General features: G+C 41.8%; 1 long non-coding RNA gene across 1 annotated transcript; it reads left to right on the forward strand.

Moving 5' to 3' along the window:
• The first annotated feature begins 1,366 nt into the window (after window positions 1-1,366).
• LOC132571534 (uncharacterized) lies at window positions 1,367-11,164 on the forward strand. The gene is made up of 3 exons (XR_009555399.1): window positions 1,367-1,475; window positions 7,655-7,764; window positions 10,919-11,164. It is a non-coding gene; the product is annotated as an uncharacterized LOC132571534 (long non-coding RNA).
• The last annotated feature ends 1,275 nt before the right edge of the window (window positions 11,165-12,439 follow it).

Raw genomic sequence — 12,439 nt, forward strand, 5'->3', positions numbered from 1 at the left:
GATGATCTTTGTATGGTCATCTGTGCACTCACACCACCTGCCCAGCATTCCGCTCTGCTATCAGACCTCTGGATATGAACATGGGGGTTGCACAGTGGTCAGAGGGAACTGGTGGGATGTCTGTACCCTGCCTCTGGGCATGTGTGGTCAGAGTTCCTGTGTGTAACACAGAACTCTCCCTTGCTGAGCTTTGTAAGTTTACTGGTTGGAGCTGGCACAGACACTTTATCCCCAAAGGTGTGAATGAACAGATGATCACTTGAGAAGCATCAGTTACAGGTAAGCAACTTGTTTTTCTCCCATGTTGGACTGCACAGAAGCCACAAAGATGAAAATGGAGTTGCACTTACCTTGCACACATCCCTTCCTCCTTTCCCCACTGTGGGCTTCTCTACTCATGCACATTCTTTACAGCAGCAAAGGAAGAATGCTCGCCCCTCTTCTGTCACATCACCCTTTGAGTGGTAAAGCCTACACTGAAAATGGAGGAAAGGGGGACCACTCTTGGTGTGTAGAAACTTCTCTATAAAGTTTGCTAGTTCTTCTCCATGGCCGGTCCATGAAAGTGCAGTCCCCATGTGTGCCTGCACAGAAGATCACTTAACGAATAATAATTTCATGTAAGTGCAACCCCATTTTTCTTCCTTTCTGTGCAGGAGTAGACACACACTTTGAACTGCAGGTGAACAATTTAAAGCAAAATTGCAGCCAATGTTCATGTGATGCTGGGAACCCATTATCAGGCCCATATATGTGTACTTTAACTACAAAAAACAGCTGAGGGAGGGGGGTAGCAGTTTGGGGTATAGCACCACAAGAGGGAAGTTTAGGTCTTTCTCCCTATGCATTATTCCTTAATTCCAAATACTGGTTCCCAATTCAGAAATGTTGCTTTAAACTCTGGAACGGGGTGTGTGTGTGTGTGTGTGTGGAGGCACAATGTGAGTGTGCCCCGCCCCCACCCCGGTTAAGGCAGCCTGGAGGATAGCATTTCAAATTGAGAAATCAATGCAGGGGAACATTAGCCTCTCTTTCCCAGTGCCATAGAATCAGTACCCACCTCACCTTCCTGCGCATTGCTTTCTGCTGTATGAATATGCTTGTGGAGATTTAATCACAGATCTCCATGGTTAAATGTGGTTTGGCCCTTAACCTCCTTTGCTATTTCTCTTCCCTCTTTCCCAAACCTGATGTTGTGTTGCTCTTACGTGCACTGTAGTTAGTATCTCAGTCATATCTTTAACTGGTATGAAAATATACCAGTTCATATGTACTGAAAGAATAGTGCTACTGAATAATAACGGCTTGGAAGAAATGAGATGTTTTCTTATGATGTCTGTTTCATTGTCTCTGTTAAATCTCTTGTAGGAATGGGTACTTCAGGTAATCTCTCAAAAAATCTGGATTCAGGGCATGAATCCAAGTCTCAGATTAAAAACGCAGCTGGTTCCCATGAAAGGAATACTAGAGCCAAGGTAAATTCATTTAAGCAATATTCATTTAACGGATTCTTATTTTTTTTTCTTTTCCTCTAAATAATAATGTCACAAGATACTTTAATGTAAGCGGTATATATTATTAATCCAAAGGGTTGCTTTCTCACACACAAAATCAAAATCTCTAAAAAATATGCAGAGTGCTTTCTAGTACAAACCCTTGCATGTCCAACTCAGTCCTCCTTGACCCAGCTGAGGGTATAAAAGTCATTGGATATGGCTGCCTAGGATTTCAGACCGCCTCTTTATTTGGTCTAAAGGCAGGGCTTTTTATGAACAGGAATGCAATTCTGCCCAGCTTGGCATCAGGGTGTGTGGCCTAATATGAAATTAGTGCCTGCTGGGAGGTAGCCTTTCTCTGATTGTCTCCACTGTCTGAGATATGGGAAAGGCCATGAGAGAGAAAGCCTTTTGGGTAGCTGTACCATGAGTTTGGATGTCACCTTACCCTTTCTTAACATTGCACGCAAGTTAAAAACTAAGATTTAATCACACTACTTAATTTAATCACAGACAAACACAAATATATATATATATATATATATATATTTAAAACTTTAAATAAAACATGCTTAAGATATTGGCACTCTTGCAATATTTTATTTAACTGTCTCTGATAACTGAAGGAAGCAAGAGAGAGGGAGAAGGAAGCAGACTTGCTCGCGGGCCTGATAGGAGACTTCCGGGGGCCTGATTTGACCCCTGGGCCACATGTTTGACACCCCTGGCCCAGACCTATTAGAATGCATATGAAGATGGGATGAATCTGGAAAACAACTGGACTGACTTCCCCCCTTTCTGCTTGTTCTCTGCCCAGAGGGGGAGAACTTTTAAAACAGAGTGAAGGTTTTGTTCTTCAAACTTCCAAAGAAAAAATGCACTTTGCCTCTTCAGTATTTATTTGTGCAATTCCTTCTAACCCTCAAAAATGCACTATATGGTAAATTATTATTATATGAGCTTGATGAAAACTATCAAAATTTACAAAGGAAACTCTATTTGGGAAAGGGAAGAAAATAAGTCAGTTGCTTATCACCTGGCATTTTTTTACCTTTCCATCCAATCACGGTCCACAAGGTGGTGGACATAAAAACATTAAAACAATTTAAAATAAAGTTAAAATTATAAAATTCAATTAAAAACATGTAACACTAGTAGGAGGGCCAATAACCATTACTGAGCATATGCCAGATGAAACAAAAAAATCTTCACTTGGTGTCAAAAGATATCATCACCGTCATTATTAACGACAACACCACCGTTTACTGAATCGCCCCATCCTGGCCTAGGCCGGGCTCTAGTATATTGCAGTATATTGCAGGGGTGACCTGGAGAAGGCATTTGTCTCTTTAAATCTCTTCTCCAAGCCAAGTCAGCAGTGGCTTGGAGAATGCATTTGAAGTTGCTTTCTTTCTACCTCTCCCTCCCTCCCCATCTATTTTTTTTCCTTCCTTCCTACATCTGACATTGATTTTATGTGGCTCTTACATTAACCAAGTTTGGCCACCCCTGGTATATGGATTTAAAAGTGCAATAATACAAATTAAAACAGTAGATTTCTAAGATCCCGATGGCGTCCTGGTGATTTTGTTCTTCATCCAGATTGCTGGAGCATATTGAAAGGGGGTGGGGGGGAAGAGAAACTGTCCTCAAGCAAAAGGCTGGCGAAACATCTCTGCCTTACAGGCCCTGCGGAATTGCATAAGATCCCGCAGGGCCCGGATGTCCTCTGGTAGAGAGTTCCACCAGGTCGGGGCCAGAACTGAGAAAGCTCTGGCTCTTGTTGAGGACAACTGGACCTCTTTAGGGCTGGGGATCACCAGCAAATTGCTGCCAGTGTAGCACTCTACCAGGGACATAACAAAGGAGACAATCCTAAAGATACATTGGTTCCAGACCGCTCAAGGCCTTAAAGGTCAAAACCAGTACCTTGAATCTGACTTGGTACTCAACCAGAAGCCAGCGTAGCAGTGTAGAGGGTGACAGACAAAATCTTTTTGGGAAAGGAGTTCCAAAGTTTTTGTGCCACAACAAAAAAGGCCCTTTCTCAGGTCACCACCCACCTAGCCTCAGATGGCAGGGTCCACTGAAGCAGGTAAGCAGGTAGATTTGTATCAGAGAAGACGGTTCTTAAGGTATGTTGTTCCCAGGCCATACAGGACTCAAAGGTCAATATCACTTCCTTGGATTGAGACCAGAAACAAACTGGAAAGCCAGTATGGGTAGAACTAAACTTGAATTATATAGTCTCTACGTCTCACTCTGGTCAACATTGTGGTTGCAGCATTCTGTACCAACTGTAATTTCTAGACAGTCTTCAAGGGCAGCCCCATTCAGAGCACATTGCAGTAATGTACTACAGATGTTATCAGGACATCTTGTCACCACTGTGATAAGATCTTTTCTGTCCAGGAATGGCCATAGCTGGCTCATCAGCTGAAGCTGCTGATATGTAACCCAGACCACCATTGCCACCTGTTTATCTACCACTAAGCCCAGGTTCAGGAGCACCTCCAAAGTACAAACCTGCTTTTTTAGGGGAAGTAGAACTCCATCCAGAACACCATCCATCCTATTGCCTCCACCAGGAAAATCACTTGCCTTTAGAACATAAGAACATGAGAGAAGCTATGTTGAATCAGGCCAGTGGCCCATTCAGTCCAACATTCTGTGCCACACAGTGGCCAAACCCAGGTGCCATCAGGAGGTCCACTAGCAGAGCCAGAACTCCAAAAGCCCTCCCACTGTTGCCCCTGAAGCACCAAGAATACAGAGCATCACTGTCCCTGACATAGTGTTCCATCCAGTGTTCCCTCTAAGCTGAGTTAGTATGAGCTAGCTCGCAGGTTTTTTAGCATCTGGCTCACACATTTTGTCTTATCTCTAGAAAAATGGCCTCAGAGCAAACTAATACGGTAGCTCACAACTTTAATGCCAGTGGCTCATAAAGTTGAATTTTTGCTCAGAAGACTCTATAGCTTAGAGGGAGTATTTGTTCCATCAATACCTTATGGCTAATAGCCAGTGATAGATCTCTGCTCTCAATATGTTTATCCAGTCCCCTCTTGAAGCTGTATATGCTTGTAGTCACTACTTCCTACGGTAGTGAAGTCCACATTTAATTACTCTTTGGGTGTATTTGTTCTAAGGCTACTGCTCATTAATTTCATTGAGTTCTCTTGGGTTTTGTATTGTGAAAAAGAGAGAAAAGTATTTCTTTCTCTACCTTCTCTATCCCATACATAATTTTGTAAACCTGTATCATGTCACCCCTCAATTGTCATTCCTCCAAGCTAAAGAGCCCTAACCTCTTTAACCATTTTTCATAGGGAAGAAAACATTTTGGTGGCTCTTTTCTGCACCTTTTCCAATGCAGTGATATCTTTTTTCAGTTGTGGTGACCAATACTGTACACAGTATTTCAGATGAGGCTGCACCATGGATTTATATAGGAGCATCATGATACTGGCTGATTTTTCAGTCTCCCTTCTAATAATCCCCAGCATAGCATTTGCCTTTTTGAATTGCAGTCGCACACTGAGTTAACATCTTCAGTGAGTTATCTATCACGACTCCGGGATCTCTCTCCTGGTCAGTTACCATGAGTTCAGATCCTGTCAATGTATGTTTATTGTTTGGATGTTTAATTCCAATGTGCATTACTTTGCACTTGTCCATGGTGAACCTCATTTGCTACATTGATGCCCACTCACCCAGCCTCAACAGTTCTCTCTGGAGCCCCTCACAGTTCTCACCATCCTTAACAAAACTTAGTGTCATCCACAAACTTAGCCACTTCAGTGCTTACTCTCAACTCCAAACCATTAATGAGCACGTTAAAGAGCCCCATCTAGTACCGAGCCCGGAGATATCCCATTGCGTATCACCTTCCACTGCTAATTTATACTTTCTGTTTCCTGTTAATTAACCAGTTTTTAATCCAAAAGAGGACTTGTCCTCTTACCCCATGACTTCTGAGTTTACTTAGGAGCCTCTGATGAGGAATTTTATTGGAAGCTTTCTGGAAGTCTAGACAAACAACATCTACTGGGTCATTGTTGCCCACATGTTTGTTCACCCCCTCAGAGAATTCTAAAAGGTTAGTGAGACAAGATCTTTCCTTACAGAATCCATTCTGATTCTTCTTCAGTAGCTTTTGTAAATCAAAGTGCCTGCTAATTCTACCTTTAATAACAGATTCCACCAACTTACCAGGTATTGACATTAAACTGACAGACCTGTAATTTCCTGGATCTCCTCTGGAACCTTTTTTAAAGTTTGGAGTTACATTAGCTACCTTCCAGTCCTCAGGAATGGACCAGATTTTAGTGATAGATTGCATATTTCTGTCAGGAGATCCACAAGTTTACATGTGAGAGAACTCTTGCATCTATGCCATCTGGGCCTAGTGATTTGTCTATTTTTAATTTGGCGGGGAGGGCGGGGTATAAATAAAATTTATTTATTTATTATTATTTATCAGCCTTAGGACCTCCTCTCTCTTGTCAACTCAGTCTGACTCAGATCTTTCAACACTCCTCCTGAAATCATTGTTAAGTAGTAACTAGTAGATCATTTTTTATCAAGAGACTAACGTATCCTTATAATATCCTTGGAGAAAATCATTATACAGGGTTTTTTTTAAGTAGTAGTAGTAGTCTGGTATCTAACACCATTCAATTAAGTAAAATTTGTCCAAATAGCTCTGACCTGATCCGGATGGCCCAGGCTAGGCCAATCTCATCTAGATTTCAGAAGCTAAACAGGGTGAGTCCTGGTTTCTATTTGGATGGGAGACCACCAAGGAAGTCCAGAGGCAATGGCAAAGCACCTCTGAAAGTATCTTGCCTTTAAAAAAAACTCCTGTAGGATCACCCTAAGTCACTGTTACTTGGCAGTACTGTCTACCAGCACAACTAATCAATGTTAGTCTTGCCCTCTTCTAAGGTTAGGATGGCTTCACCTTTGGTGGTAGTTCTCTTCCATTAAACACTTGGGGACAAATGTTTATAACGTTAAGCCATATACCACCTGACCTGTTGATAGCATTGCTTGGATTTTTGAAAGGATTATCTCAATCAAATATTATTAAGCAGCTTGGTATTTAACAGGGGCATGTGTTTGGATCTACCCAAGCTAAAAATATACCTGAAAAATAATTTATTCATATTTTGGGGGTATATTTCAGCATACCATATGTATCCAAGTTTTCTTGGGGAAACTGAAAAGAATTCCCCCAAGATCTCAGATATATTCAGGAATTACTGAGTAGATGCAACAAACAGCTGTTTGTCAGGTATCTACTGCAGTCCCTTTAAAGTTCATGCAAGACCTACTGTAAAAATTGTGAAGATCTGCTAATGGCATTGAGAGAAGCAGGGAAGAGAGAGGTCAGAAGTAGAGAGTGATAAAGCAGAATGGAGGAGGAAAATGGGGTGTGCGCAGAACTGGCAAGGGTTGAAAATAAATTGTGACTGGTTGTACTAGTGGATCTTCTTCTATTGCTGTATAACTATTGCAAAGAACAAGAGTTTTTCAGAGGAACTTTTAACTATTACAACAATGTGGCATAGGAATATTATAGTCCTCTGTTTTCTGCACATACGAATTCTTAGATGTTCCAGCACAATAAATGTTTAGAGGAAAGAATATTTAGTATGTCCGTTGCTTTTTATAAATGCCGTTATTTCAAAGTTAAATTCAAAGATGCCGGTTGAGGTAGTGGTGTGCACAAGCACAGATTGCTTTAAACAGGGATTAGACAGATTCATGGTCTATCACCAGCTACTAGCCATATAAAGTGAGCCACTATAAAGTGAGCCACTATATACAGAGGCCGCAAACCTTTGAGTACAAATGGTGGGAGGCAGCATCATGGTAGGGCCTTGACTTCTAAGCCCTTGTGTTTGGCCCTTCAGAATAACGGGTTTGCCGCTGGACTAGCTGGATCACTGGTCTGATCCAGAAGTCTTTTCTGGACCAAGACCTTTCTAACTAAAAGATTTGATGCACATATACATTGCACTATATGATATGCTATTAGAACTAGACTGCCTACTGTATTCTTTGCTTTATTTCCCAACACTTTATTTTACAAACTATAAAGTGGGTGATTTGTCCAGATGTGAGTAGCTTAATCCTGCTACTTTGCGTTTCAGGGAAGTTGACAATATTCAGGAATTATGTCTGCAGTTGGATCCAAAGATAAGACGTTTTGTGTCATCTCCATGTACGGATTATGCCTCATGGATCTGTGAGGCACTATTAGGTATATTCTTTGTTTCCAGTTATGCATTTGAACGTTTGGCAACATTCTGGTGGAAAAAAGGTCCTCAGGTTCTTTGATACTTCAACAAGTTTTTGTTATTCTACTGGTGTTAACTTGAACGAGGTCAACTTCTTGTATTTATGCCAGGATGGAAGAGGGGTAAATAATGAATTCTGTTCATTACTGAAAATAGCATTAAATCAGTATTTAGAAGGCATTTTCTTTGTTATTATTTTTCTTCTCGTTAGCCAATATCACCAGAACATTCCTATGGGTTAATATTCATTTCACAACCTATTGATAGGCATGAAGCAATCACTAGCATACAGTGTAAGCAGTCACTCCAAGTTTGAATACCCTGTATCAGGTTTTCCCAAACTTTTTTTCCCTGTGGCCTGGTTATTTTTACACTTCTCCTTTGTGGCCCACTAAAATTTGGGGGTGGAGCCAGGAGACTTTGGGGATGGAGCCGGGAGACAGGAATTATGTCATTTCCTGTGGTGTCACTTCCAGGTCAAGGGCCAAGTTATGTCACTTCCAGGGCACACTGAACCAAAACTCCACCAAAACCCAAACTCCACCTTTTCCTGTGATGTCACTTCCAGGGCACTCCCCCAAACCTGCCTCTTCTTCTGAAGTAACTTTGTTTTCAGAAAAATCTCTTTGAAACTCATGCTGAGCCAAAATGGAGGTGGAAAGTGGGTGGTCTGCAACTTTTTCATATATTCCCAGGGTCCTCTCTTTCCACCCTCACACCTGTATGCACCTATCTGTTTGTGTGTTCTTCTCCAGCTTGCAAGCACTCCTAATGCCCATGTTCAATTGCCTGCACCACCTACACACCCCTTCCTCAACAGCACTGGCCAGTGTATGCAGTTGGAAGTGCTGTTGCCATTGCTATCAGGAATGCCAGTGCTGTGTACCATCCACACTGGGCCCTGGCAGCTGCTGTACCTCAAAATATGCTGACACATTTAGTAGGCCCTTCCTTCAGCTGCTATTGCTGAAACTCTTCCTCAAACTACAATCAAGCTTGCTTGGTTTCAAGAAGATCTTTTGACAGCTATTTTTCATACTTTTCCTTGACTGAAACACAGGGAAATTGCTGTGAAAGGTAGCAGAGAATTGTACTGCAATTAATGAATTAATTTCAAGTTATATAAAGTTCATACAAGCTTTTCTGTAGTTATCCCAAAAAGGATATTTATGAGGAGCTTGCAGCTTTTTACTGGCTGTGTTTCCTATGCCTTTAAAAGCAACCTGTTGTGCAGATATTTAGCCAGTGAACTTCTTTCATCCTTTTTAATATCTACAGGAGGAGTTTAATTTTGGTGTCAGACAACTGTTAAAAGCAGGAGCAGTAAAATGGTGCCAAGTTCATAGTACCATCACTTCCAGTACTGTTGAGATATACAGCAGTAATCTCCAATAATCTCTTTCTGCCCCACACATCTCACTCTCACTCACATAGAAATCTCATGGAAAGGCCAGCTGGCTACAACTGGGGGTGGCAATTTTTCATTGACAGAGCTCCTATGTCTGCAACAACAGTATGATGAACAGAAAAGTTTCATCCAGTAAAAATGGAAGGAAAGAAAGAAAGGGAAAAAATGAAAGGAAAGGAAAGGAAGGACATGGAAAGAAAGAACACAAGCAAAGCCATGTTGGATCAGACCAGTGGACCATCCAGTCCAAAATTCTCTCATACAGTGCCCAAAAAGCACCAGAATGGACATATGGACAGAATGGACAATAGAAGCCCTCCCACTGTTGATTCCCCCCACCCCCCGCACCAAGAATACAGACAGAGCATCCCTTGCAGATGGAAAAAGAAAGAAGGGGGGGACAAAGGGGAAAAGAGCCTTATTCACCATCAGATTACCCCAGCCAGAAACAATTCTGCCCAGGAGTCATTTGGTAAAAAAAAAAATAGCTACTGGAATGCCCACTCCCTGCCCCTCCGAGCTGAAAAAAACCACACACCCCTTCTTTGCTGCCCAGGCCTCCCAGGAAATCTCCCCAAAAGCACATACTGCAAGGCACATGAAAGCTCATACCTTGAAGAATACTTCATGAATCTAAAGTGCCAGTAGATGCCAGCTTTTGTCTCAAACACTGGGAGAGGGGGAGAAGGAAGGAGAGGCAGCCCAGCTCCTCTCTTCACAACACAGAGACGGGAGAAGGAAGGAAGCCAAATGGAGCTCAGGCTTTGCAGCCTGTGTCAGTCTTCAAGGCTAGCTTTTCTCTGCACAACAGAGAGATGGTGGAAGGAAGGAAGCAGAGCAGAAGGAAGCAGAGCAGAGCTGGGGGCGGGGCTAGCTTTGGCTTTTCTTGTGACCCGGTAGTGAGGCTTCCGTGGCCGGGTACCGGGTCCTGACCCTGCAAATGGGAAATAGTGCCCTATATAAATACTGGGTGACACTGTTGCCAAGTCTGTTTTATAAACCCAGTGAGATGCTAAAATATGTGTCATTTTAATGTTTACTGTGATTCAGTACTTCTGAAGATGGTGATAATGATAGTGTGAATGAAAGATTCAAAACCTAAAAGGAAACACACTATCATTATCACCATCTTCAGAAGTACTGAATCACAGTAAACATTAAAATGACACATATATTTCTATGTATGCATAGAAATCTTATGATATAGAACTTTGAACGTATAAAGCTGCCTTATACCGTCAGCTTTCAAGGTTAGTATTGTCACTTGCAGCGACTCTCCAGTGTCTCAGGTAGATGAATTTCACATCACTTACTGATATTTTTAGCAGGAGATGCTGGAAAGTGAAAATGGGACCTTCTTCAGTGTAAAGCAGATATTGTACTACTGAGCCATATACCTGCTCCAGACATTTAAAACTTGTTGCATTAGTAACAGAAGTGCTCTTGGTGACCTTCCCTGGAAAACAGAATCTGTTATCCTATCTGGTATGGCAGATGTTATTTAAAAATAATTAACTAATGCCACCAAGATAGAATAGCTATACAGTTACTTCCTTACAAGTCTATAAGCAAAATCAGATCAAATGTGTTATCTGCTGAGTGATTATGTTGCAGTCAATGGAATTGGAGGGCCTCACTCAGATGCTCACTCAGATGAGACCATGCTCAATGTGCTATAGGCTTATTTTCCTCTTTCTATGTTTTCACAGCTTTGGAGCCAGTGGAGGTTTTTTATAAGTGGTGGATGTCAACAGTTTTATCTGGTACAATAACAACAATTGTAGTGATTGTGACTGTGTTTCTAACATATAAAATTGGACACTGGATTCCAGAAGCAACAGGTAAATCAAGAACTCAGTCAGTCTCACTCTAGGAGCATGGGTTCAGTAATCAGAAAGCCCTTCATATGAAGAGCAAAAAATAGTGTACACTGTTGGCAGGCTAAGTGACAGTCCTGAGGTTTAATTGCCTTGATCTTAAGGAGTTGTGGGCCATGGAGTTAGGAAGGAGGGTTCTAAAGAAGAAAGTATATGGAAACAGTTTTGTCTAGTATCTTAACATAGTTTAGATGGTATGCAATAATACAAATAAAGTTGTATGATCTAAGGTGAGACTGCAGTGGTTCAAAAGAAATACATCTGATTCCAGTACTGAATTTGCAAAGCAGAGAAATACCAGAGTAAAGAATTAGTCTAATTTGTTTAACGTAACTTTTAAAACTGTTTTGAAATTATTAAGAAATCTTCTTTGTGGTTTTCTTGTTTGTTAAATAAACATGTAAATGTGAAGTATGCATGTGTTCCATAGTCATTTATTTGTGGATAAAGAATCCTTAAATGTCTCCTAAAATTGGGCAACAAAATTCAAGAAGTGTTGCCTGGAACAAACAAGTTGGGTTGTTTTTACCTTTGTATCTGTTCTCTCTGCCTTCTTCTCCCCCTTCCATTAGAAAGTGCCTGAATTGCCTGCTGTGTGCTTTTCCTCTAGTTTTCCCAGGGAAATCCAGGTAGGCAGTCATGTTGGTCAGAAACAATAGAACAAAGTCCAGTAGCAACTTTAAGACCAACAAAGTTTTATTCAGAATGTAAGCTATCGTATGCATGCATACTTCATCAGACAATGATATGGGGTACAGTGAGCTGGTGGGCAGTGGTTAAGAATGCAAAGTGGTACAAAGTTAGACTCTGGTGGCAAAACAGTGAATTTAACAAACTGAAAGAACATTTGGTCTGGATAGCATTTGCATGGGAAAACAACAATGTCAGAATTGGAGGATAATGCCAAGAGTGTCACACAGCAATGAATGTAGTCTGTTAATTGCTCTATTGCTCTTCAAGCCTGGGTTAAACTGAGAACATGTATTCATTTGATACCTTTGTTCAACAACTGTTCTGTGGATATGAATGCAAGGAGGGATTCAGCAGTTGGCAGAGCAGTTCTTCATTCCCTGTTTTAGTAACTCACCCCACCTAAAAGGAAAGGAGCCCCACAACGATGGGACCGATGCCACAGGGACGGGCTCGAAACACTCTATGACCCCTCAAAAGAACAGCAGTCTAGCTCGCTTCCCCCGAGCCCTGCCACCATAAGCCTCAAGGGGGCTCATTTTGCGGCATCTCCCGGCGGGAGGGTGGCATCCGCACGGGACACATATCAAATGAAAGAGGGGGCGCAGGGCTATCAGAAACAGCCGGCGGAGGGAGTCGCGAGACCACCCCACTGGGGGATCC

Source organism: Heteronotia binoei, chromosome 5 (assembly GCF_032191835.1).
Source record: "Heteronotia binoei isolate CCM8104 ecotype False Entrance Well chromosome 5, APGP_CSIRO_Hbin_v1, whole genome shotgun sequence".
NCBI classification, from domain to species: domain Eukaryota; kingdom Metazoa; phylum Chordata; class Lepidosauria; order Squamata; family Gekkonidae; genus Heteronotia; species Heteronotia binoei.